The 24,555-nt window shown below is 43.8% G+C and overlaps 2 long non-coding RNA genes and 2 other non-coding genes across 4 annotated transcripts; 1 reads left to right on the top strand and 3 right to left on the bottom strand.

Annotated features, from left to right (window-relative positions):
- Positions 1–4,159: 4,159 nt before the first annotated feature.
- On the top strand, positions 4,160–5,921 carry LOC115296285. The gene is made up of 2 exons (XR_003910825.1): positions 4,160–4,304; positions 5,669–5,921. It is a non-coding gene; the product is annotated as an uncharacterized LOC115296285 (long non-coding RNA).
- A 9,783-nt stretch (positions 5,922–15,704) lies between these two features.
- LOC115296284 lies at positions 15,705–17,923 on the bottom strand. Its single transcript, XR_003910824.1, has 5 exons — positions 17,756–17,923; positions 17,536–17,574; positions 17,277–17,316; positions 16,109–16,313; positions 15,705–15,930 (listed from the first exon to the last, which is right to left on the bottom strand). It is a non-coding gene; the product is annotated as an uncharacterized LOC115296284 (long non-coding RNA).
- LOC115297324 lies at positions 16,413–16,480 on the bottom strand. Its single transcript, XR_003911410.1, has one exon. It is a non-coding gene; the product is annotated as a small nucleolar RNA SNORD52 (small nucleolar RNA).
- On the bottom strand, positions 17,420–17,482 carry LOC115297327. The gene has a single exon (XR_003911413.1). It is a non-coding gene; the product is annotated as a small nucleolar RNA SNORD48 (small nucleolar RNA).
- Positions 17,924–24,555: the final 6,632 nt, after the last annotated feature.

The following is a 24,555-nucleotide window of genomic DNA, read 5'->3' as shown; positions in this document are numbered from 1 at the left end:
GATGGAGTCAGATAGCGTCTTCTGTGAAGTCACGGGGCAGGTGTGTGAAATGCAGATGGAAAGCCTCTCCCAGGCCAGCCCGGCAGAGAAATAAGGATTGTGACAATTTGCGTGAAAAAACAGCACCCTCCTCTGGCAGATGCTATTAAAGAACAAATGAGTGGAAGAGCCATAACTTTGCCCCACACGGAAAGACGATGCCTGCATAAGTTTTGGTGGTCAGAATCTCAAAGACTCAGGGGGTGCCTGGGTGGCTCACTTGGTCATGATCTCACAGTTCATGGGTTCAAGCCCCACATTGGGCTCTGTGCTGATAATGCAGAGCCTGCCTGGTTCATCTCTCTCTGCCTGTCCCCTGCTCATGTTCTCTCTCTCTCTCTCTCTCTCTCTCTCTATCAAAAAAAAATTCTCCCTTTCCCTCTGCCTCTCCCCCACTCTCTCTCAATAAAAATTTAAAAAAATGAAAGGAAGTCAAAGACTGAGGAATAAGGGCCACATTGACATACAGCTGCAGTTTATTTTACTTTCAACTTCCTTCTATAAGAAATGTTAGGGTAATTCATTCCATCAGAAAAAATGGAATAATCTCCCTGTATAGGAAGATCTAATTTAATTTTGTTATATTTTATCCAGAATTTGTGATCAATAATGTAATACTTTAAAGTTTTCACTTATAAATATCTTTAAAAACACAAAGATAGAGAAAATCAAGAGTCAGATGCTTAACCAACTGAGCCACCCACGCGCCCCGAAAACCTGTACATTTCATTTTGATGTCTCTTAACCTAGGTCAATCTACAGTCCCACCTCTCCTCTTTCTTTTTCTTGATACCATCTATGCAGATATCAAGGCATTCATCTATTGAATGCTCCACTCTGAATTGTCAGTTTGCTTCCTCAGAGTGTCACTTAACTCCTTTATCTTTCATATTTCCAATGATCAAACCTCAAGATTTGGCTTCCCATTCCATGTGGGGGGAAGGGGACGTGGGACAAGATCGCTTCACAGGTGCTGTGTGCTTCCTGTTAGGCGTCCTCAGAGAGCAAGTACTGTCTGCTCCTCCCTCTCTGAGTAAAGCTGCGGTTGAGCACTGGGTTTAGATGGCCGCAGTCTGACCCCTCCTTTGTAACCTTCCAACTAACGATTTCATTTACGGATGGGTCTTGCCTGAATCAGTTATTTTGAGGGGTTGACAAATGTTGATTTTTAAATTCTATTATTTCTGCCCTATTTATTACTTGGAATTCTTCGGTAAAAAAAAAAAAAAGAGCTGTCTCTCATCAGGGCTGGGTTGCCCTGAAGCACGGTTTGTAGGGAAAGGCAAGACAAATGCTTGATGTCCCCCCTTTCCCTTGCTGGTTCTGAGCAAGCTGATGTAATACTTTGCCTTGGCCAGTAAACCACACCGTTAACCAACCACGCAGGAGACATACAGAGGAAGACGGGACATCTGAGGGAAGAAAGAAGAGAGAATCCCAGGCAGCATGGTTGTGGGGCTCTGCTTTTTTTTTTTTTTAAGTTTATTTTTATTTTTGAGAGAAAGAGAGAGACAGACAGACTGTGAGCAGGAGAGGGGCAGGGAGAGAGGGAGACACAGAATCTGAAACAGGCTCCAGACTCCGAACTGTCAGAACAACCCACGAACCACGAAATCATGACCTGAGACTAACCTCCTAATGTCCTAACCTACTGAGAAACCCAAGGACGCTTGAGCTCTGATTTTCTTTAAGAGATATTTTTAAAAATTTTTTTACGTTTTTTATTTATTTTTGAGAGACAGAGACAGTGCGAGCAGGGGAGGGTCAGAGAGAGAGAGAGACACAATCCGAAGCAGGCTCCAGGCTCTGAGCTAGCTGTTAGCACAGAGCCCGACATGGGGCTCTAACCCACGAACCATGAAATCATGACTTGAGCCGAAGCTGGACTCCTAACCAAATGAGCCACCCAGGTGCCCCTAAAAAAAATTTTTTTTAATGCTTTTATTATTGAGGGACAGAGAGAGAGCATGAGCATGGGAGTGGTAGAGAGAAGGGGATACACAGAATTTGAAGGAGGCTCCAATGTCTGAGCTGTCAGCACAGAGCCCAAAGCAGAGCTTGAACTCACAAACTACAAAATCATGACCTGAGCCGAAGTCAGATGCTTAACCGACTGAGCCATCCAGGCGCCCCTCTTTAAAAAAATTTTAATGTTCATTTTTGAAAGAGAGAGAGAGATAGAGTGCAAACGGGAGAGGGGCAGAGAGAGAGAGAGAGAGAGAGAGAGAGAGGGAGAGAGAATCCAAAGCAGGGTCCAGGCTCTGAGCTATTAGCACAGAGCCTGATGTGGTACTCGAACCCTGAGCCAAAGTCAGATGCTTAACCGATTATGACACTGGAAGAATGAAGGGGGTGGCACCCGCAGCAGTTGGGACAGCTGCTGTCTAATACCACTAAAAATTGCACATCTGACAAAGTCTTGGTAACAATTTTATTAGAAATACTGGAAGAACGAGAAGACGCGAGGCCTTGAATGTCCGACCCATGCGGTACTCTGTCACAAGGTAGACGTGCATCTTTTTTTCTTTTTAAGTTTTATTTACTTAATTAATCTCTAAAGCCAACATGAAGCTCGAATTCACAACCCCGAGATCAAGGTTCTATTGATGGAGCCAGCCAGGTACCCCAACCCAAGCATCTTGAATGTCCACCACAAAAGCTGGCACATGGTGGGTGCCTCCTACAGGAGGAAAGACAAATCTCGGATGGGTAAGGAGCTAGTGTGGTGCCAGATGGGCATCTGCACTCCTTGGGAACATGTTAGAAATGCCTGACCACCCCCTGCCCGGAACCCCAAAGCCACCCCCATACCAAGACCTACAGAGCCAGAAACCCTGGTGGTGGGGCCCAGGAATCAGTGTGTTAACCCTCCAGGGGACATATACACATTTGAATTTGAAAACCAGGATTAGAACAAATGTCAAGTGTGCATAAAGGGTTGAAATTTTTGTTGGCTTTTTTTTTTCTTTTAATATAAAGGGGAAATTGGAAGGAATGTCAGGAAGCAGGAAGAGGAAGTGATAGTGCTTATCTGGGACAAATGCGATGGGGCCGTGGAGCCACTGAAGCCTGGCGAGTGCCCTCCTGGGCAAGCAGCCACACTCTAGCATGGAGCCCAGCCCCTAGCACAGGCACCTCCCCTCACACTCTCTCAGCCTCCCCAGTGGCTAGGCTCAGAACTGAACCAACTCTGGGCTCTCTCTCCCGGTCTTCAGGCTACCACTTAAACAGTGGGAAAATGTGAGGGGTGCCTGGCTGGCTCAGTGGGTTAAGTGTCTGACTCTTGGTCTTGTCTCAGGTCATGATCTGTTGGTTCCTGAGTTCGAGCCCTGCATGGGGCTCCACGTAGCCTGCTTGGGATTCTCTCTCCCTCTATCTCTGTCCCTCCCCCATTCACACTAACTCTCTCTCTCTCAAAATAAATAAACAAACTTTTTAAAAACCCCCACATTTTTACTGTAAGGCTTAGCCACCATAAAACTAAGGGATCTTCAAAAACCATAAATAATAGAAAGCAAGAATCCAGAAAATCAAGTGGACCTGGAGGCTCTGTTTGCCCTGGGGACATCAGCCAATGCTCAGGGCCAAAGTCGGGGGTTTCAGTGGACCTCAGATTTGCAGTCAGAAGATAAAACCAGGGGCCTGAGGAAGACTGGAAATTAAACAAGAATGTTCTTCCTGCCCTACCCCAGTCTACCCCCAACAAAGCAGGGCTGTACTTTGGTACATAATTTAAGGGAACTTCAAGAAACTGGGGAATCAAGATAAAAATAGTTTTTAAATTTTTTAATGTTTTTTATTTATTTTTGAGAGACGGAGAGAGACAATGCGAGCAGGGGAGGATCAGAGAGAGGGAGACACAGAATCTGAAGCAGGCTCCAGGCTCTGAGCTAGCTGTCTGCACAGAGCCTGATGCACGGCTCAAACCCATGAACCATGAGATCATGGCCTGAGCCGAAGTCGGCCACTTAACTGAACCACCTAGGTGCCCCAAGACAATATTTGAAGGCAATATTTCTAAAAACCAAATTGGCAAACTAGAGCTCACAAGTTGGCTGCCTCTTTTTATAAACCAAGTATCAAAAGTATCTTTGGTGGGTGAACTGGCCTCCATTTTTGTTCTGGATTCAGGTAGGGGAAGTGTGTCTGGAAAACTCCTAAGAGAAGTTCATACTCCTCTGGGATTGGGACCAGAAAGCACATTCTCTGTGGCCTCCAAATCTGCAAGCCACAAGTTTAGTGGTTACCAGATCTTAATTTCAGTGGTAAGTACATGTTATCAGTCTTCTTTAAACTGTACATAATTAGGGGTGCCTGGCTGCCTGGGTCATGAGTTGAAGTCCCACAGTGGGCCTAGAGCTTACTTTAAAAAAGTAATAGTAATAAACTGTACATAATTATTATATATACTGTACATACGAATATATACATAACTGGCTTTTTGCCTCAGTATTTTAAGCCCATCTAACTTTGTTATGTGCCTTTCAATTAACTAATTTAAGGGACATGTATTATTTGACATCTATAGATCTTGGTTCTGTTATTTGTTATTTTTACTTTTTTTAATAATATATTTTTAAGTTTATTTATTTATTTTGAGAGAGACAGAGAGTGAGAGAGAGCACGAGTTGGGGAGGGGCAGAGGGAGAGGCTCCAAAGCAGACTCCTTGCTGTCAGCCCAGAGTTGGATGCAGGGCTCAGTCTCCCAAAACATGAGATCATGACCTGAGCTGAAATCAAGAGTTGGACACTTAATCAGCTGAGCCACCCAGGTGCCCCAGGCTCTGTTATTTTTAAGTCCCTGGAGATGTTGAGACGCCCTTAGTACTGGAGGTGGGAGCCCAAGCAACACCCAGGAACTATCATGGATTCACTGAGGTTGTCATGCCAATCCCAACAGCATTTCACCAGCCATGATTTTTTTAAGTTTATTTATTTATTTTGAGAGAGAGAGAGAGAGTATGAGTGAGTGGGGGAGAAGCAGAGAGAGAGCGAGAATTCCAAGCAAGCTCTACAGATCCTGACATGGGGCTTGAACTCACAAATTGTGAGATCATGACCTGAGCCAAGATCAAGAGGCAGACGCTTACCTGACTGAGCCAGCCAGGCGTCCCTCATTAGCCACAATTTTAAAAGCAGAGACCGGGGGAAAACGGGTGTCTTGGCACGTCTGGGTCTCAGCAAGGCATTTGATGAAGTCACAGGGGACCACAGAACAACTTCCCTCGAGTCCTGTATACAAAAAAAAGAGGGAATTCATTTACCATCATTGGAAGAGACTTTTATACCAACTCCTTACATGCACAATATAAATAAAGGAAAAGAATGAATCATTTATCCTGCCTTTTCAGTAGGGACAAATAATTCAAGTTAAACAAAATACCCGTTGATGAGATAACTTATTACTTATTTTACAGCAGAATAACATCTAATAAGTGTAGGAAGGATAATCAAATTAGAAAATCATCATTTTGCAAACTTGAATGAAATAACTCAGGTGAAGGAGTTCAGAGCATGTCACCCCAAAATATGCTGCCTTGGCCTGTTATTTTGAATTAAAAGCACTTGAGAAACAAAGTGCAAAAAGAGCCCTCTGACCTTCCTTTTTCTTTTTTCTTCCTGAAAGCAGGAGATAAACCTCCCATGTGAGAGGTGCCCTCCCAGAAGCCAGAGGAAGACATTCTCATTATCCAGGACAAGAGGCTGAGACTCAGTGAATGCCACACAGAGACCTCGTTAAAATTATTCTGATTTCCTGGCACCTCCCCAGTTTGGTCATTTCCCCACAACTGCCTCTCTTTGTTCAATCCCACAGAAAAGCAAGTAGGGTTTACCATGTCCCTGGGTCTTCATTTCCATGTAAAGGCTCCAGTGTCATGTAATACTTCTTTGCTGTTAATTTGTCTTAATTTTCAGACCCAGTGCTCGCTTCAGCCACACATATACTAATATTAATTTTCAGACCCAGCCAGGGACCCTACAAGAGTCAGGGATCACTTTCCCCTTCTACACAAAGATTACCAGGGGTTGCTAAAATCATTAGGCTAAAAGTTAATGGGGAACTTTTCATTTTTTGGCACCAATCACAAGCAGGGAGAGTACCTCAACAATGAAGGGATCTAGGGGCCACCATGTCAACAGGGCAACCAAGCTGAGATCAAGAATGGGACACATGGGGCCGCAGGGTGGCTCAGTCAGTTGAGTGTCTGACTCTTGATTTCAGCTCAGGTCATGAACTGTAAGGGGATGGAGCCCTGAAGCAGGGATTATCTGCGCTGACAGCACGGAGCCTGCTTGGGATTCTTTCTCTCCCTCTCTTTCTCTGCCCCTCCCCAGCGTGCACACATGCTCGCTCGCTCACTGTCTCTCTCTCTCTCTCTCAAAATAGATAAACTTAAAAAAAAAAAAAGAGAGAATCGGACTCGTTGGGGGGCCTGGCTGGCTTAATCAGTGGAGCATGAGACTCTTGATCTCAGGATTTTAAGTTCAGTCCCAACATCAGGCATGGAGCATGCTTTAAAAAAACAAACAAAAGGGGCGCCTGGGTGGCTCAGTCGGTTAAGCCTCCGACTTTGGCTCAGGTCAGATCTCACGTTCATGGGTTCGAGCCCTGCGTCAGGCTCTGTGCTGACAGCTAGCTCAGAGCCTGGAGCCTGCTTCCAGTTCTGTGTCTCCTTCTCTCTCTGACCTTCCCCCTCTCATGCTCTGTCTCTCTCTGTATCAAACATAAATAAAACATTTAAAAAAATTAAAAAAAAACAAAACAAGAAAACCAGAATGGGACAAGTAGGTGTGATTCCCCCTGATACAAGGCCCTGTGAAGTATATAGCATGTTAAACGGAAATGACCCCCTAAAAGAATATTCACATCCTAACCCCGGGAACCTGGGAATGCTGCCTTTTATAGGGAAAAAGAATTGTTGCAGATATAATTTAATTAAGGATTTTGAGGAGTGCCTGGGTGGCTTAGTTGGTTAAGCATCCAATTTTGGTTTCAGCTCAGGTCGTGATTTCATGGCTCCATGGATTCGAGCCCCACGTTGGGCTCTGCCCTGACAGTGTAAAGCCTGCTTGGGATTCTCTTTCTTTCTCTCTCTCTCTGTCCCTCCCTGACCTGTGCTGTCTCTGTCCCTCTCAAAATAAGTAAATAAACTTAAAAAAAAAATCAAGGATTTTGAGATGGAGAGATTATCCTGAATTATCTGGTGGGCCCTAAATGCAATTACAGGGGTGCCTGGATGGCTCAGTCGGTTAAGCCTCCGGCTTCGGCTCAGGTCAGATCTCACGTTCGTGGGTTCAAGTCCCGCATCAGGCTCTGTGCTGACAGCTAGCTCAGAGCCTGGAGCCTGCTTCCAGTTCTGTGTCTCCTTCTCTCTCTGTCCCTCCCCCTCTCATGCTCTGTCTTTCTCTGTATCAAAAATAAATAAAACATTTAAAAAAAAGAACAAAACACACACCCACAAAAATGCAATTACATATATGGGAAGCAGAGGAAGATTCAATAAGCACAGAGTGAAGAGAAGGCAGTGTGACACAGAGGCCGATTACATCACTGACTTGACTGACCACAAGTCACAAGAAATGCCAACAGCTACCAGAAGCTGGAAGAGACAAATAATGGAGTCTCCCCTACTGTCTCTGGAGGGGACAAGTTCCTGTGGATTTGTTCCAGTGAAACAAGTTCCAGTGAAACTGTTGTAGTTTCTGGCCTCCAGAACTGTGAGGGAATAAATATCTGTTGTACACCACCAAGTATGTAGTAGTTTGTTATGGCAGCCTGCTATACATAGGGTCATGCATGAAGCATTCTTGCCCAGATTATATAACCACATTCTAAATAGGCCTTTAGGGCAACTTCCAGTTTAAAAATACAGAGAAGATCCAGGAACAAGTTAAAAACACTAAAAGGGCACAATTAGACAAAGCCAATATGTGGAATATTCTACAAGATGACTGGCCTAGTCTCTTCAAAAGATCAGTGCCCCCAGAAAGGAGAAAAGAAGGAGGTTATTCTAGAATCAAAAGACTAAACTGTAACATAAAACAAAGTGCTTGATCCTTGATTGGATACTGGCTCTTTAGAAAACAACTGGGGGCACCAGCATGGCTCAGTTGGTTAAGTATTCGACTTCGGCTCAAGTCATGATCTTGCTATTTGTGAGTTCGAGACTCCCATTGGGCTCTGTGCTGATGGTGCAGAGCCTGGAGCCTGCTTCAGATTCTGTGTCTCCCTCTCTCTTTGCTCTCTCTCTCTCAAAAACAAATAAGCATTAAAAAAAAAAAAAAACCTGCCATAAAAGACATTTTGGGAACAGTTGGAAAAATTTGAATATCAATTAAATATAAGTAAAATTAGGAATTATTGTCAATTCTCTTAGGTATGATAACAGTATAGTGGATAGGTAGGTAAATGTCCTTACATTGTGGATATGCATGTTGAGGTAGAGATAAAATGTCATGGCAATTCACTTTAAAATGAGCCTGCTAAATGTGTACACACACACACACACACACACACACACACACACAACTTAATGTATGTATATTTTAATTTTTCTTTCTTTCTGTTTTTAAGCAAGCTCTAGGCCCATTTTATTTTATTATTTATTTTTAATTTACATCCAAGTTGGTTAGCATCCAGTGCAATGATTTTACAGCTAGTTTCCAGTGATTGACCCCCTATGTATAACACCCAGTGCTCATCCCAACAAGTGTCCTCCTCAGTGCCCCTTGCCCACTTAGCCCATCCCCCACCCTTAACCCTCCAGCAACCCTGTTTATTCTCTGTATTTGAGTCTCTTATGTTTTGTCTTCCCTCCCTGTTTTTATATTATTTTTGCTTCCCTTCTGTTATGTTTCTGTTTTGTATCTTAAATTCCACATATGTGTGAAGTCATATATCTTTCTCAGACAAATTTCGCTTAGCATAATGCCCTCTAGTTCCATCCCAGTTGATGAGATGGCAAGATTTCATTATTTTTGATTGCCAAGTAATACTCCATTGTGTGTGTGTGTGTGTGTGTGTGTGTGTGTGTGTGTGTGTGTGTGTGTATCTATATCCATTCATCAGTTGATGGACGTTTGGGCTCTTCCCATACTTTGGCTATTGTTGATAGTGCTGCTATAAACATTGGGGCGCATGTGCCTCTTTGAAACAGCGCACCTGTATCCCTGGGATAAACACCCTGTAGTGCAATTGCTGAGTCATAGGGTAGTTCTATTTTTAACTTTTTGAGGAACCTCCATACTGTTTTCCAGAGTGGCTGCAGCAGTTTGCATTCCCACCAGCAATACAAGAGATCCTCTTTCTCTGCATCCTCACCAACATCTGTTGTTGCCTGAGTTGTTAACGTAAGCCACTCTGACAGGTGTGAGATGGTATCTCATTGTGGTTTTAACCTCCTGTTTTAAAAACCTCCAGATGCCTGGCTGGCTCAGTCAGTAGAGCATGCAACTTTGGATCTCGAGTTTGAGCCCGACCTTGGGGATAGAACTTATTTAAAAAAAAAAAAAGTTTCATGGGTAGTTGGGTGGGTTAGTCAGTTGAGCTTCTGACTCTTGGTTTTGGCTCAGGTCAGCATCTTGAGGTTCATGGGTTCAGACTGTGCACTGGGCTCTGTCCTGACTGCGTAGAGCCTTCTTGGGATCCTCTCTCTCCCTCTCTCTGTCCCTCCCTTGCTCTCTCTCTCAAAATAAGTAAACTTAAAAAAAGTTTCATAATAAAAGGTTTAAAATTGGTTTTTTATAACAATTGCTTGGTCTCCTTTAGAAGATAACAGCCCAGGGTGGAGCACAGCCACTCTGTATGCTGCTAGAAAATAGGAGGCTCCCTGATCAGGGTCACAAGGCCCTTTAGAGAGTTCCCCCACCTCCACTTCCAGTTTATTACCTGATGTCGGCATATAACTGGGGAGAGGGGTTACTGGTCACATCTCTATCTTTGCTACATTCTTTAGAATTCAGTGGCTTAATGACAGGCAATAGCCTAGCATGTGACCCACCACCACCTGACTCACCTGCTGCCAGCAATAACATTTAGGAGTCAGCAGGTACTTAAAGGGATAGCCTGTTTCCTTCCCCTTTGGGAAATAACATAACACTCATAAGATAATCATGGAAAAGTGGGACAGGATTAATGGACAGGAAATAACTACAATAAACTAACAGATGGCCCTGAGCTGCTCAAATCCAGAAGCCCCCATGTGCCATTGAGCAGAGCTGTTCTGGCGTGGCATTGTAACGAGCCAACAAGGCGAGGGCAGCTCTAAACAAACAATGCCAAAGGTTGGAGCATCTCATGACATCCTTCGTGTTAACTTGCTTTTCAAATTATTCACTATTGTTCTCTGCTCCACATTATGGATTTCTTCTTCCACTTACTAATTTCCCGTTCAGTTGTTCTGTTAACTTGCTTATTATGCTTAAGTACTTGCTTATTTCAATTTTAGAATTTCTCTTTTTCATTTTTTTGTTGAAAAATTTTACAAAGATTTCAAGTAATCTCTATACCTAACATGGGGCTCCAATTTACAACCCTGAGATCAAGAGTCGCATGCTTCTTCTGGCCGAGCCAGCCAGGCACCCCTCATTTGTTTCTACTTTAAATCCACCTGCTCTTTCTTTGTAATACCCTGTTTGTGCACAGTAGATTAAATTCTTTCCTTTACCTCTTTGATAAAGGGTAAATGCCTAGTAGTGCAATTGCTGAATCATAGGGTAGTTCTATTTTTAACTTTGTGAAGAACCTCCATACTCTTTTCCAGAGTAGCCACCCCAGTTTGCATTCCCACCAGCAATACATCTTCAGCCTTCATACATCCTGCTATCTGAGTTTCTTAGCTATAAAGTCACCTGGTATTGGGCCTGCTGATTTGTTCCTGTTGGAGTGGACACCTGATGTTTTTGAATCTAGCTCATTTTGGATGTCTTCCAAAGGAGCTCCATGTGTGAGCTTCAGACTCTGCAGGTGTCCCTGGAGAGTGACTTAGCTTTTGCCCTTGCTCAGCCCTTTCTGAAAAATTACACAATGAGCTCCATCCATGTACACCTCTTTGAGGTCATCACTCTCTCTACTCACCCCCTTGTCATAGCCCAGGTAACTACCAGGTTGAATTTAAAATTTAGCAATCCTATGCATTTCCTTTACTGTATTATGAACAATAGTTTGGCTGTGAACATTGTTATTTTTTTAATCTTTATTTTTGAGAGAGAAAGAGACTGCGTGAGTGGGGAAGGGGCACAGAGGAAGACACAGAATTCAAAACAGCCTCCAGGCTTTGAGCTGTCAGCACAGAGCCTGACTCAGGGCTCAGGACCTCGAGATCATGACCTGAGCTGAAGTCATTCACTTGACCAACTGAGACACCCAGGCATCCCTATTTTTAAGTAGGCTTCATGCCCCAACAGAGCCCAACTTGAGGTTTGAACTCACACCCTGAGATCAAGAGTCGGATGCTTAACTGACTGAGGCACCTAGATGTCCCTAGCTGTAAATGTTTTTAAACATTACATACTACAAATGTATTCTTTTGTGATTAGCCTTTTTTTCCTTCGCATTAGGTCTGTGAGATTAATCCTACTGTTAGCCATCCCAGTGCTTCATGTAACACATCACTGCTCTGTGGTATATTTTGTAAAAATACCACAATCAGTCCATTTTCCTGTTGGAGAACATTTAGGTTCTTTCCTCCCCCATCTTTACAATTACCCATTACCACCAAGGACTTTGTGTGCATGTATGTTTCATCAGTGTATTACCAGAAGTGGAAACACTGGGTTGAAGAGAAATGTGTATTCTTAGCATGTAATTGTTTTCCAAATGGACTATATAAAGGTAACAGTGCCACAATGTCCAAAACTGTTTAAGTTTCTTTCTACGCTCTAGGATTTCCTCACAACCCAAATTACATCCACAAGCTCAGCTGGCACAAGTTTCAGTCTACTCCACAGACAAAGGCATACCGGCCAAGTAAAATCTCTACTCCCTGAACACTGACAAGAGTGCCCACCAGCTCCTGGCTTCATGCTATGTGGCTGGAGCAGAGTGGAGAGTAGGAAATGAGGTCAGACAACAGAGCTAGACTTGGGAAGACCATTGGGTAGTCCTTGTGAAGACTTTGGCTTTCACTCTCCGTGAAATGGGAGCCATTGCAGGATTCTGAGCAGCAAAGACAAGTCCCAAATTATGGTTTAGAGGGCACCTTCTGGCTGCTGTGCGGATATGACCAACAGGGTTAAGGGTGGACCCAGACCAGTTAGGAAGCTGTGGCAATCATGCAGGAGAGCTGATGATAGCTCCTGCATGAGTGGAATGGTAATGGAGATGTGAGACGCAGTCAGATTTTGGTGTTATTTTTAAGGCAGCACCAGCATGATGTGCTGACAAATTGGATACAGCATGTTAAGGACAAGAGACTATTCAAACTCACGTGTATATAAGATTAATGGACACAAAAGTCCATTGGTGGTGGGGTGCTTAGCTGGCTCAGTGATAGAGCAAATTACCTCAGTCATGAGTCGAAGCCCCACATTGTGTGCAGAGCTTACTTAAAAATGGGGTACCTGGGTGGCTCAGGTGGTTAAGCATCCCACTTTGTCTGGGGTCATGATCTCACGGTTCGTGGGTTCAGCCCCTCCTTGAGCTCTGCGCTGAAGGTGTGGAACCTACTTGGCATTCTGTATCCTTCCCTCTCTCAAAATAAACTTAAGGGAAATGGATAAATTGTGGCAATATTCATAAAATATAATACCACTGGGCAATGTTTTGCTACATGCAGTAGTGCTATGACTAATATGCCAGCATGGATTAATCTCACAAAGATAATGTGAAAACACAAGTCACAGAATACACATATAGTACGTAATGTTTAAGAACATTTATAGCCAAACAATGTTATCATTTGGAGTTCTATATAAAGAAGTGAAGAGGACTCCAAGTGTTCTGGCCTGCAAGGTTGTTTTAAGGATTCAATGAAGTGAAGCACATGAAACGCTTAGCACAGATCTAAGCACTAAATACTTGCTGGCTGTGAAGATAAAACATGATGATGCCTGAGAACCAAATACAATTATATATTCGGGACAGTTTACAGAGCAGTGAATTCTTAGTGGTAATTACTCAGAAATCCATGGAGGAAAAAGCCCAAGTCTCCCCCAACCCTCACCCCATCCCAGTCCCAAACCCCTCCACAAAAGTGACATTAACTGCTGGAAGGCCAGTTTGGTTCTTGTCCTAAGAACAAAAGAGCCCAAGTGAAGGATTTTAAGAAATTTGAAGCAAGTATTCCTCCTTTAATCCAAGGTTTAGATAACAAGTCCCTTTTATTTATTAAAAAAATTTTTTTAATGTTTATTATTGATACAGAGAGGAACAGAGCACAGGTAGGGGAGGGTCAGAGAGAAAGGGAGATACAGAATCTGAAGCAGGCTCCAGGCTCTGAGCTGTTAGCACAGAGCCCGACGTGGGGTTTAAACCCAAAAACCGTGAGATCATGGCCTGAGCCGAAGCCATATGCTCAAGACTTCAGCTCAGGTTATGATCTCATGGTTCGTGTGTTTGAGCCCCATTGTTGGGTTCTGTGCTGACAGCTCAGAGCCTGTTTCAGATTGTCTCCCTCTCTACCCCTCCCTTACTCATGCTTGGTCTGTCTCAAAAATAAACATAAAAAACAATAATAATAAATAGGGCAAAGCCTAAATTTCCAGGCCAAGCACCAAAGTCCAGGGAACCCTTTGCCAGAGACTAGCAATGGGAGTGCAGAATGAACTGTCCTCCAAAGACCACCAACTAGGGCAATTTTGGGAAGAAAAAAATAAAACAAGCAAAGGTGATCAGGAAAATAAAGGTTGGGGGAAATCTCTGCCAATTTCCAAGGGGTGGAGACCAAGCTGGAAATGCTCGGTAGAAAAATAAAGATGAGTTAATAGGCAGGGGCAGCTGGCCGGCTACGTCCATAGAGCATACAAATCTTGATCTTGGGGTTGTGAATTTAAGCCCTCTGCTGGGGGTAGAGATTACTTTAAAATAGTAGAAGATAAAACAGCAAAGGTTTTAGAAAAAGAGGAGTTGGCGTGCCTGTGTGGCTCAGTTGGTTAAGCATCCAACTCCAGCAGAGGTCATCTCCCAGTTTGTGAGTTCAAGCCCCACATAGTGCTCTGTGCTGACTCATCGGAGCCTGGAGGCTACTTCAGATTCTGTCCTCCCTCTCTGCCCCTCCCCTGCTAACATTCTCTTTCAAAAATAAACATTAAAAAAGAGATGCATCTCCCCTACTCAGATGCTCAAAAAACAAAAATTAAGAAAAGAATGAGTTAATAGATAGCACCAAACCCATGCTACAACTGGGGGTGGTGATGACAGGCAGAGAAAACAAGCGATTTCAGGAAGACAATGAGGTCCCCACACAAACTGTTCCTGAAATATACTATACATTCTTCTGCCTATTAAATCCTTTAAATTTTACTTTTGAAATGTATTATTCTACAACACAACTTCAAATGGGTGCAAATAAGATAACAGCATGACTAGAAACCTAAAGTGCTCTCTGCCCAGAAACTGGGTAATTTATAACGTGGTTTTAGAGCAACACAAATACACAAATTTGTGCATGCTGGTCAGTAGGAAACCAACTTTTAAATAGTCCAAGTATGGATCTGCTTCTTTTCCAATTTTTACTGTGACTGACCACACCTAAAACTTACCCTCTTAACTATTCATAAGCACAATTCAGTAGTATTAAATGTTTGCAATATTGAGCAACCATCACTACCATTTATCTCCAGAATTCTTTATCTTGTAAAACTCAGTGTATATCCATTAAACTCATTTACCCCTTTCCCCAGCTCCTGGCAACTACCACAGGCATTTTTTTAATATTTATTTTTGAGAGAGTGCAAGCAAGGCAGGGAGAGGGGTTCAGAGGATCCAAAGTGGGCTGCATGCTGACAGCAGTGAGCCCAAAGGGGGGCACAAACTGGGAGATCATAACCTGAGCCAAGGTCAGGTGCTCAATCCACTGAGCCACAGAGGCATCCATGTTTTTGTTTTTAACTTCAGTACTTCTTTTTGAGAGACAAGTGTGGCAGGTACGGGCAAAAGGAGACAGAATCTGAGGCAGGCTCCAGGCTGGAAGCAAAGAGCCTGACACTGGGCTGGAACTCATGAACTGGTGAGATCATCATAACCTGAGCTGAAGTCAGCCACTTGTCAGAGCCACCCAAAAGCCCATGGTTTTTTTTTTTTAAATATTTTGAGAGGGAGAGAATGAATCCAGAATCCGAACCAGGCTCCAGGCTGAGCTGTCAGCAAAGAGCCCAATGTGGGGCTCAAACCCACCAACCATGATATAATGACCTGAGCAGAAGTCCTCAGCTGACGGAGACACCCAGGCACCGCCTGCCGAAGTTTTTTTTTTTTTTAAATATAGACAACCTGTTTCAACTGAAACATCAAAACGCAAACTAAATGCCTGTATTAATATTTCAACATCCTAAAAACCTTCATTACTTGTTAAGAACACCTAGTCCATTAGAGTATTGTGGCAGACCACCTAGAAAACCTCAATGTTAGTGTCAACCTATTTTTTTTTTTGTGTATAGCTATGAAGACAGTTTTCTTTCACTTCTCTCATTCTTTTTGTACCACTTAGTTTTTACAAAGACCAAACTTTTACTTTGCTCTAAAGCATTTTATTACAACCCTTGGTAAAACCAAGTATTTGATTACAATAAAGTCAACACGGTCTAAATAATATATTAGGTGTCTCAAAATTTCTATGCAGGTTTTTTCCTCCAGTAAGTTGAAAGCTGCTCAAAGGTTAATGCAGGACAGCTGGTGAAGTTTCTAGGATTTGCTCAACACCAGATAGGACACATCCTCCTGTTAGCAAAATCCTGAAATTTCATAAAAGAACATCTATTAGAAACATGCACACAAAGGGAATTAAAACATGAACTTGGGTGGGTAGAAGAAGCAGGAGAGTGATTCGGTGTTCTCAAATATCCTCAGAGAAACCTTCACGGTCCAAGGTTACCATCACCACTCTGGGGCTGAAGAGAAACTGGCACTCACCATAGGAGCCAGGGAGAAAGGACATGGCTCTTCACTCCTCACAGCCCACAGCTTCAGGTGGCAGGAGCCATTATCTAGGTGACCCAGACATCTCAACCGCACTTTTCCAGGAGGGTTAAGTTCCCAACTTCAGCCCTCCAGTCATCAGATTACGCACTAATCTGTGAAAGAGCACTGTCCCAGCTAGGCTTCTACAATAACCACGCTAGAAAGATAAAAACAAGACAACCAATGAGAAGCACAAGCAAATTTAAAGGCCCCCCTATTGGCCCCTTCTCAGACTCAAGCATCAAGTTCTCCAAATGAGTCAGAACTTCATTTTTGACATCAAGACCAGCATCAGAGACTCTAGTCTGAGACATCATCATTCCCAATTTAGAGACCTGGATGAAGGGAGGCCATTCTGAGAAGAAATGAATACACTCAAAGACAATGGTCTTTTATCCAGTATACATAAGGATGTAGCATAAAAGAGTGCAGAGATGGCAAGTGGGAGAGAGTGAGGTCAAGGTGAAAAAACTCCTCAAATTGGAGGGGGGGAACCCAACAATAAAACAAAAAATACCAAAACACCCCAAAAGGGAACATAGACAAATGTACAGTAAGGAGGCAATTTTAACTAGAATTAGGCAAAAACATAAAAAGTTACAAGGAATTAAAGAGGGACATCTAGACAGCTCAGTCAATTAAGTGTCTGGCTCAGGGGTTCTGGCTCAGGTCACAGGATTCATGGGTTCCAGCCCCACATCAGGCTCTGTGCTGGGAGCCCAGAGCCAGGAGCAAGCTTAGGATTCTGTGTCTCCCTCTCTCTGCCGCTACCCCACACCTGCTCTCTCAAAAATAAATAAAGCATTAAATAAATTGTCCAAGATAAATGTAAACCAAAAAGCAGTCCTTGGAAAATCACCAGTTAAGATACTAGCACCTCACTTGTTTATTAATAAACAGACTCGGGGCGCCTGAGTGGCTCAAACATCTGACTTTGGCTCTGGTCATGATCTCACAGCTCATGGGTCCAAGCCATCCATCAGGCTGTGCCCATTCACACAGTCTCGCTCAAAAACAAACATTAAAAAATAGTAAGACTTTACAGTGACCCCATGAAAAGACAGTTTTGGGGGCAAGATAATCTGGCGGAAGCACTGAGACTTTCACACCTAATACTCACCTTTATTCGAAGATAACACACGGCGTGCATCTTAGAAAACCTAATGGAAAAATGAAACCCAAGGATCGGTTACTTGTAAGGGTTGTTTGGTCATCAGCTTCTCCCCACCAGATACCAGGAAGGCCCAGCCCGGGGGAGGGAGATGTCAGCGCGCTGCGGTGATGGCGTCAGCGAGACACTCTGAATCACCTGGGTTCATCATCACCCCCGTCTTCCCCAAAGCCACCGCCAGCCACTCCATCTCGGGCAATCCACTCACCCTAGTGGCGCAGCGGACCAGCCTGCGTAGACCACGGCCCTGGGAAGAAACCAGTGAGTCAGCAGAGCCCAGAAGCGACTCCAGCCGAGTAACCCCCTGTCCTGGGCTGGGTCAGTTCCAAACAGTGGCGTCACGTACACTTCAGAAACTCTAGTCTGTAATGGTAGTTCATCCTTCTCAGCCCAAGACTGCGGTCCCTTCACCCAGGGCCCCGACATACCTACACGATGGGCGCTGGGCACCGACAGCGCCGGACGCGGATACCCGACCGCCCCCCCCTTCCGTGTAGGGGCGGGAGCCACAGCAGTCCCCAGGGGCAGTGCATCACCGGCACAACACCTCTGCCACAAGTTCATCGCACCGAAAGGACTATAATGGCGGATCCCGGCTATTTATAGCGACGTGGGGTCGGGGGCCTGACGGGCATGGCTGTCCTCGTCGATGCCTGCTCAACCCATGTCATTTCCCCTTCGTTTAAGCAAGAATAAACTGAGTGAAAGAGAGGCCAGGAGTGCATGTTTCGCACTCCTCCGGGCAAATAATTCGGACATATTTTGCTAATTTTGAAAAACAAAAGACAGATGACGTCTCTCCATTGGCCAGGCCGGAGACAGTCCCCGGTGCTGCAGCACCTGAGTGCTTTTCCTATTGGCCTCTCGAACTGCAAGTCCCATTTGGAGTAATGGTCTGTAGACTCCTCCCTCGTCCTCACCTGTTTGGGGCCCTGGTCACTCTCAGACACTGTCACCTGCTCTGTCTAGCCAGCGAAATCTGAATTCGCAGCCCACTCCAGGCCACAGACGTATCAGTCACATTAACCTTAATGTCTTTTTTTAACAGCTTTATTAAGATATAAATAACATACAATAACAGCTTCTTTTTAATATACCACTTGAGGGGCGCCTGGATGGCCCCGTCAGTCAAACCTACGACTTCGACTCAGGTCATGATCTCACAGTTTGTGGGTTCGAGCCCGGAGCCTGCTTCAGATTCTGTCTCCCTCTCTCTCTCTGCCCTTCCCCTCTTCACGCTCTGTGTCTCTGTCTCCCAGAATTTAAAAAAAAAAAAAAAAGTTTAAAAATTAATTTAAAAAATTTTTAAATGAATATACCATTTGATAACTTAAAAAAACAATCCAACTTTTTTAAAGTGTACAGTTCAGTAACGTTGAATGTATCACGTTGTTGTGTAACCGATTTGCTAAACTTTATCTTACTATACCCATGAAACGACTTCCAGTTTTCTGTTTCCTGTCCTTTTTATGAACAGTTAATGGTCTGGGTGTTGGGCAGAAACGGTGGATTTGTTCAGTACACTCTAAATAGAACCATATGACTCAGGAGGGTGGGAAGCAAAACAAATTGGGGTGGGGTAAGCAGCAACAGCCAGGCCCTGTTCTCTGCTAGTTTTTCTCCGCCAGAAATCTGGTCATTTGCTCTTGGCCCCTTAATCCATCAACTCATAAATTATCCTGAATCCCACCTTACTGGATAGACCGTTCTATAACTCCTCATTTATAAATGCAGTTTGTGTTTGGTGATGTATGTTGGCCTCTTCATCTTTTGTGAGAAAGGAACATATTAGAGGATGAATTGGGGGTTCTGGATCATACAAAATCATCGTTTTTAGTAATCTCCATACCCAAGATGGGGCAGTAATTCATGACCCCAAGATCAAGAGTCACATGCTCTACCCAGCCAGTCAGGAACCCCCCAAATCCTCTTTTATTTAATTTTTAATGTTTATTTCTTTTTGAGAGAGAGTGTACGTGTCAGAGAGTAGGCGGGGGAGGGGCAGAGAGAGAGTGAGACAGAATTTGAAGCAGGTTCCAGGCTCTGAGCTGTCAGCACAGAGCCCTACTCGGGGCTTGAACTCACCAACCAGGAGATCTTGACCTGAGCCAAAGTCAGAGGCTTAACCAACAGAGCCACCCACGTACCCCCCTCTTTTTTTTTAATGTTTGTTTATTTATTTTGAAAGAGTGAGCAAGCAGGGAAGGGTCAGAGACAGAGGGAGAGAAAGAATCCCAAGCAGGCTCTGCACTACTTGTGCAGAGTCTGTGATGCAGGGCTCAAACCCACCAACTGTGAAATCACTACCTCAAAACCAAGACCTGGCTGCTTAACCGACTGAGCCACCCTAGTGCCCCAATCTTTTTTTAAGTCACATAATTTAGGAACAGTGGGCACAGATTAATATTTGAAAGAGGGGCGCCTGGGTGGCTCAGTCAGTTAAGCGCCAACTTTGGATCCAGGTCATGGTCTCGTGGTTCGTGGGTTTGAGCCCTGTGTTGGGCTCTGTGCTGACAGCTAGCTCAGAGCCTGGAGCCTGCTTCAGATTCTGTATCTCCCTCACTCTCTGACCCTCCCCTGCTCACGCTGTCTCTCTCTCTGTCTCAAACATAAATAAAAACATTTAAAATTTTTTTTAATTTGAAAGAAGGCCATTGTGGGTCAGAAAACATATCCTCTTACTTCTGCAATAATCTTTCCATCTTGCCCCAAAGTTTTAGACTTACATCAAAAAAAAAAATTTTCCCGGGGTGGGGGGCCTGAGTGGCTCAGTCAGTTGAGCACTTCTGAGCTGTGATTTCGGCTCAGGCAGTGATCTTAGGGTCATAATATCAAGTCCTGTATCTGGCTCCATGCTGAACGCTGAGCATGCAGTCTGCTTAAGGTGTCTCTCTTCCTCCTTCAGCTTCTCTCCCCTGCTCATGAACACACGTTCTCTCTCTTTTTCTCCCTCTCTCTCTAACATAAAAAATAAACAACTGCTAAAAAAAAAAAAATATCTTCCAAGGGGCACTTGATTGGCCCAGCTGGTAGAGCATGAGCCTTTTGATCTTGGGGTCTTGAGTTTGTTCTCCGCGTTGGATGTAAAGGGCCACTTGGGTGGCTCAGTCAGTTAAGCATCTGACTTTGACTCAGGTCATGATCTTGTGGTTTGTGAGTTGGAGCTCTGAGTTTGGCTCTGTGATGACAGCTCAAAGCCTGGAGTCTACTTCGAATTCTGTATCTCTCTCTCTGACCCTCCTCATGCTCTGTCTCTCCCTCCCTTTCTCTCTCTCTCAAAAATAAACGTTAAAAAATTTTTTTAAATAAAAATTAGGGGTGCCTGGGTGGCTCAGTTGGTTGGGCGACCAGCTTTGGCTCAGGTCATGATCTCACAGTTCATGGGTTCTAGCCCCGCATCGTGCTCTGTGCTGAGCGCTAGCTCAGAGCCTGGAGGCTGCTTCAGATTCTGTGTCTCCCTCTCTCTCTCTGACTCTCCCCTGCTTGCACTGTCTCTGTCTCTCAAAAATAAATAAAAAACATTTAAAAAATTTTAATAAAAAATTTTTTAAAAATCTCTCCCAAGAGTCCTACAGTATTCACTTGTTCATTTGATACATTTCTCAACTCCTAGGAACTGAGTTTCACCCACAGTTGATGTTGCAAAGAGACTTTGCTTTAAGTTCCAAAATGTGTATATGTACAGGTAGCCAATAAATTCTCATCTTTTTAAAAAACATTTGGGGGGCTTTTTTCTTTTTTTTAAACATTTATTTTTTAGTTTTAGTTTTAGTAATCTCTATACCCAACATGGGGCTCAAACTCAGGACCCCTTGGTCAGGAATTGAATGCTCATCTTTTTATTTTTATTATTAAAAAAATTTTGTAATGTTTATTTTTTAGAGAGATAAAGGCAGTGCAATCGGGAGGTAGAGAGACAGGGGAAAACACAGACTCTGAAGCAGACTCCAGGCTCTGAGCTGTCGGCACAGAGCCCGACCTCATGAACTGCGAGATCATGACCCGAGCAGGAGTCAGGGTCCCCAACCAACTGAGCCACCCAGACACCCCAAGGGTGACATGCTCTTCTGATTGAGCCAGCCAGGTGCCCCTGAATTATCATATTCTGATGTTGCTTCCTCAAGAACCACTTCCCAGCCTCAGGGATTCTCTTTTTTGACCCATCAAGCTGTTCTTGGAGATTTCCCTAACCTCTGTCACTGCTGCTGCCAGTGAATCAACACTTCAGACCTCTCAAGTCTCAGGCTCCCATTCACTATAGAAAGCCCGTTACCACAAGGGCTGCTCCTGCAAGCAGACACCTTCCTCCTCCCTCTCCCATGCCCCCAGCCCTCTAAAAATGTAATCAGGAATAGCCTCTGATGCAATCACTTTTCTCCAATATTGGCTGCACATTAGAAACACTCAGACATGGGGCTCCTGGGTGGCTCAGTTGGTTGAGTGTCCAACTTTGGCTCAGGTCATGATCTCGCAGTTGGTGGGTTCAAGCTCCACATCTGGTTCTGTGCTGACAACTCAGAGCCTGAAGCCTGTCTCAAATTCTGTATCTCCCTCTCTCTGCCCCCTCCCCTGCTCATGCTCTGTCTAAATAAACAAACACAAAAAAATTAAAAAAAAAAAAAAGAAAAGAAACACTCAGCTTTAATTCTGTACAATGCCTTAGCCCACTCCCAAAGATTCTGACTCCTGGTGGAAGCCAGGCATCGGTATATTTTTAGCCTCCCCCAATGATTTTAATATACCACTAAGTTTGAGAAACATGTTTCCAATAGCTTGTGGCTACTTATTCCCTATACTACCTGGAAGGTTACAGGAAAAACAATAACAACAACAACAAAACACACACATAAAAACACAAAACACAGAAAAACGAATAAACCAATTCCTGCTGCTGCTGCTGCTGCTGCTGCAGTTAAACTACATTTACATATTCTATGGCAGAAAGTTATAGTGCTACAGTTCACCTATTTTTTGAGTAAAACAGGCCTTTGAGAATTGGCCCAGGAACCAAAAGAACTTACTATATTCCATTTCCTTTACAAGCTTTCAAGGAGAGCTTCCTGTATTTTGTCATTCCTAAAATGCTTGATTTTCTCAGAGGATGAAGATTTATTGAAAAACAGAACTTGAACTTCAATTTGTTTTTATTTTGGAGTAGTTCTTTCCAGGCTCAGTGTTTGGGAGACAGGAAGTTGAGATTCTATCAGGCTAAGGAAAATGTTAAGGACATCTAACTGTTGGTCAGGAAGAATCCCCTGGGGAAGGGCTTGTATGGGAGGGAAGTTCATTTCCTTGATTTTCCCAGCTCTGTGCTGTACAGCTTTCAGCTCTTTTTCTTCATAATTAAATTTGATCTTAAATTCCTATGGCTTTCAGATTGTCCATAAAAAGGACAAAGAGGTTACTGATTGTTAAACCTGGGGCAAAACCATCACTTAGAACGGGACAGGAACCCAGTGCCAACAGTGTTCAGGCAGTGTGGAAAATACCAGCATTTGTTGCTAATTTTGCCCTGGGTGTAGTTGAAGTGACCACTCCCACATGCAAATCTATGAATAAAAAAAACCTTTGGAACACCTGATTTAAAAGTTGGGGAGGTAGAAATTACTTAAGATTACTGGGGTGAAGCACAGAACTTGCCTCATCATTTATGAGGTTTTTGGGGTGATGATGGGGTGGTCTGCAGCTGATGACCAAGAAAGAATTCAATTCTTTAAGACATCCTTAATGCAAAAAAGGTGATTTTATTAAACCATGGAGACAGGGCCCATGACAGGAAGAGCTGCACTGGAGTCCTGACTGTAAACTCATTATATATCCTCAGGTTGGGAAGGGATCAGGGATAGGGTAAATCTCTAAGGAATTTTGGAAGAAAGGTTTCCAGGACCGTGAGGGACTAGCTGTTGCTAGGGTAATGCCATTTATTGTGGTTTAATAAATACCTAGTCAAGAGACCCTTCAGATATAAGGCCATAAGCTTGGATTATGATTGCCAGCATATTATCTTGGGGCAGTTGAGATAAAGGAAGAAGACTTACAGGATCCTTGAGGTTGGGATAATGGTAAGCTAAGGTTCTCTTTGCCCATAGCAAAGTATCATCACTGAGGTAGTGGAGTTCCTGGAAGGAGATCACTGCAACTTTCAAGGACTTGTCAATGGGCTGTATGCAGTAAGGGAATTGAGTTTTCCATTTGCCTTAGTTTCCCACATTACCAAGGCAAGCACTTTCCTTTGTCCTTGGATAGACAGGAGTCTTTGAGGAGTATCACACAGATGGGGGTGGGGTGTGCACGTGCAAGCCTGTATTTTGCCCTCAGCTTGCCTCAAGCTCCCTCATCGATTGCCCCAGACCCTCAAAATCTCTCTCCTCCATAGGCCTGATAACGGCAATGTGGATAACCCTGGCTGAAGAGATGGCTGGTCTATGCCGCATTTCAGCGCAAAATGATTCAGAACTTTAAAAGTGAGGTCATTCAGGGCTGCCTGATGGCTCAGTTAGTTAAGTGACCCGATTTCAGGTCAGGTCATGATCTCAAGGTCCGTGGGTTGGAGCCCCTCATCAGGCTCAGGACTGATGGCTTAGAGCACGGATCCTGCTTCAGATTCTGTGTCACCCCCTCTCTCCCTCCCCTGTTTGCATTCTGTCTCTCTCAAAAAACAAACACTTAAGGAAAAAATTTTAATTAAAAAAAGTAAGGACATTCTGACAAAAATGCATTAAAATGACACAGCCCACCCGAGGCTAAATAATTTGCACTTGGTCACCCAGGTGGCATTTACAAGCCCTTGGAGTGTGACTCTACATCTCATTTTTGCTGTTTTGCACACCTCCAAAATAATTTATAACCTAAATAAAAGACTCGGAGACTCAGCTCAGAAGTGACAAATTAAGGGCTCTGCACACGTTGTGTGAGAGAGTAAGGAACCATGAACCCCTCTCAAACTGCCACTACACCCACAACTTCTCCCCAAATTCATTTTTGCAGCTCCCATTCCCTTTTTCCCCTAAAGAGCTGCATCCACAAAAATGGGCAGTTGAAATTTTGTTTTATAGCACAGATATAATTTAAAACCTACAATTAAGTCTCAAAATAGTCAACGACATGGCTCCTCAGAGTGTACATATCTCCAGAGGTACTGTATTTTTCACAGCCTGTGAAATTCAGGCATTCCATGAAAAAGTACATTATCCCCCTCATATAAAAAAAAAGACTCATATTTTTAATA

This window comes from Suricata suricatta, chromosome 7, assembly GCF_006229205.1.
Source record: "Suricata suricatta isolate VVHF042 chromosome 7, meerkat_22Aug2017_6uvM2_HiC, whole genome shotgun sequence".
Classification (NCBI taxonomy): Eukaryota; Metazoa; Chordata; class Mammalia; order Carnivora; family Herpestidae; genus Suricata; species Suricata suricatta.
This window is presented reverse-complemented; position numbering and strand designations above follow the sequence as displayed.